Below are 3,290 nucleotides of genomic sequence, written 5' to 3' on the forward strand. Positions count from 1 at the left end.
GCCACTGGCTTTTCTGGGAAGCCACACAGTTTAATCTCCTATAAGGAAAAGGACCCCTTGGGTTGGTTGGTTTGATGCAGAGTTGAATCATTCTCTCCAGTTCAGGGCAACCCACCCCCAAGAGTCAGTACACTACCCGCTCCTCTCTTGCTTGTCTCTCCCCTTCCTCCTCAGTGGTCTCTCCCTTTCCTGCCTCCGCCCTGTAGGCACCCACTCTAGGGTTCACTGTGGTCCTTTAAGAGCCCTGAATCCTTGTCAGGCAGGTAGGGCTGTGTTGATTTCTTTGGGACTTTTAATCTTTATAAATGGTGTACTGCTCTAGAAAGAATTGTGTTTCTTACTTTTATTACTCTACTGTTGTTCCTTGGGTTAACACAATTTTATTCTCACCACTTGTGCAACATAAGCTCCAACAGAGTAAGGAACATTTGATTCCTTCCTGGGTCTGGCTTACATTACAAGAGCTCTAAATGCAACTAATTAATGCTCTCCTTTACATTACAGATAGTCCAGACAGTCGACTGATTTCTCATTCCACATTTTTCTACACCCCACCTGTGGAAAGGTCATGGGCAGTTCTCTGTGTCACCTCACATCCGCAGACACAAAAACACACTCTGATCACGTTCAGGTGAGGATGCCTCCAGCCACATCCAGAATGTGGGGATCCCATGGGACAAATGACCTGGTACCTTCAACAAATGTCATTAAAAGAAGGTGGAACGAGGGGTGGTGAGGGAGAAATGAAAGTGGATTAAGAGATACTTAAGAGACAGGGTGACTGAGCGGCTCCGTCATTAAGCATCTAACTTTACTCAGGTCATGATCTCGCAGCTTGTGAGTTCAAGTTCCACATTGGGTGAGCTCAAGCCCCACTCCAGGTCAGCACGAGCCCCGTTTTGGGTGAGCCCCCTTGTCTCTCTCTCTAGCTCTCTCTCTCTCCCCCTCTGGCCCTCCTGGGATTCTCTCTCTTTCCCTCACTCACCTGTGCCCTCTCTTTCTCTCTCTCTCTCTCTCAAAAAAAGAGATACTTAAGAGACATGTTAACCAAGTACAATGTGTGAGCCTTATTTCAATTTGAAAAAGGCAGTTGTAAAATGTTTTTAAGATAATAAAGGGATTTTATTTATTTTTTATGTTTATTTATTCATTTTGAAAGAGAGAGAAGACACAGGCAGGGAGGTGGGGGCACAGAGAGAGAGAAAATCCCAATCAGGCTCCGGCTCCACGCTGCTGGCACAGAGCCCAACACGGGGCTTGATCCCATGAACCATGAGGTCATGTCCTAAGCTGAAACCAAGAGTCAGACACTCAGCCAACTGAGCCACCCAGGCACCCATTAATAAAAAATTTTTAAATACAAATCAGGTATTAGATAAACTTGAGTTGTTAATTTTTTGGGATACAATAATTCTATTATTAATATGGCTTTAGTAAACCTCTTATCTTTATTTTTATTTTTTTAATGTTTATTTAATTATTTTGGAGAGCGGGGCATAGAGAGAGGGAGACAGAGCATCCCAGGCACTAGGACAGTGCAGAGCTGGATCAGGGGGTTCCAACTCAGGAACCATGAGATCATGACCTGAGCCAAAATCAAGAGTCAGATGCTTAATCAACTGAGCCACCCAGGTGCCCCAAAGCTCTTATTTTTAGATATTCATATTGAAGCATTTACAGATGAAATGATATGATGTCTAGTATTTGCTTTCAAATTCTCCAGTGTGGGGGCTGGTAAATTTTTCCTGCAACAGATCAGATAGCAAATACTGTAGACTTTCTACGCTGCATGATCTCAGTCACAGTGACTCAGCCTTTCTGTGATGAGATAGATAATGCACACACATAAGGGTGGGGCTGTGTTCCAATAAAACTTTATGTATAAAAACAAGAGACAAGTCGGATGTGGCCCATGGGGTCGGGTCATAGTTGTCAATTCCGGCTGTAGTGTCAAAACCAGGAGAAGAGCAGATAGGTGAAAAAGACTGACCAAAGGTTGACATTGTTGAAACCAGGTGACAGGTACCTAGTGGTTTATTATACTTTTTCTCTATTTTTGTTGTATGAATATTCCCATAAGAAAAAACATCAAGTGTACTGAAGAGGTCCTTTTGCAAGGAAAGAAAACGATTTGCTTTTGACCTCCTTATCTCCCCCACTTGCTTTACTTTGGCCTTTTTCTCAGATCTGTTTCACACACCCACTCATACACACACTTTCACTGTGATATATGTTTCAATCAAAATGAACTTCCTAGACAGCCCTCTGCTGCTGAGGAATGCAGCGAAATCCGTATGGTCGGTTCTCATATTCTTTCCCGGGAGGCTCACAGGCCCATTTCCTCGCAGAGCTTTACACTTTTCCTAAAATGGAGATCCCAGGTCTCAGGGCTGAGGCCTACCACCCTTTAGGGGAGCACTGTTGTTTTCTTATTTCTCAGCAGGAAACAGGAATGTCCCAGGGAGGATTAGAAAATTACCAGACAACTCTGGAGAAGGGCTGGGAACATTGACTGGAAGTTGGAATCTGGTCAGAACATCTGGGAGGTCAAGGAAAGAAATGTCAAGCTATTTATCAGGCTCCCTAAATTCTCTTAAAAGTAGATGATTACGAAAGAGAAAACAATGGAGCATGTTGTCAGAGGAGAGGAATTGCATACGTCTACTTGAAACTGCCCTGAATGTGTAGGTTGAGTATGTCTTTTCCAATTGTGGGCCGCAGATCTACTGAGGAAAGAAAGCCATTGACCTTTCTCTCCCAAGATCCTTCAGTGGACGACAGGGGCACCTGTCAAAGCTGCCCCGGACCAACCTCCACATGCAGGAACCGGATGCACTCCATCTACCTCCACCGGCATTAGCCCCCAAGCCTCTGCCCCCACCTAAAAGGATCTCTCCCTTGAGTTACACAATTCCCACCTCCGTTTGTAGAGGGGGAGAGGCCTTTCCTGATGACACCAGCTCCTCGTGGTCCCTTTATCTCATGAGCTTCTCTAGCACATTCCGGTGGTATCACCTGTTACCACTTAATTCTGTATTGCATATGTACCACCAAGGACAAGTCCTGCTGGCTGCTGAAACAGATTAACCCCAAATTCTCAGTGACTTAACACGAAAAGTCATTGTTGCTTCTGTTACAGTTCAAAGTGGGTATTCCTGGTGATCAGTCAGGGCTCCCTAAGCTCTATTTTGCAGCTCCACCCTCTTTTAGGTCCTTGGAATCCTTGTTATTTAGCTGGCAGATGAGGAAAGGGAGCACAGACAGGGCACACCCACTTCTCTTGTACAATA

Source organism: Suricata suricatta, chromosome 9, assembly GCF_006229205.1.
Source record: "Suricata suricatta isolate VVHF042 chromosome 9, meerkat_22Aug2017_6uvM2_HiC, whole genome shotgun sequence".
Lineage (NCBI taxonomy): Eukaryota > Metazoa > Chordata > Mammalia > Carnivora > Herpestidae > Suricata > Suricata suricatta.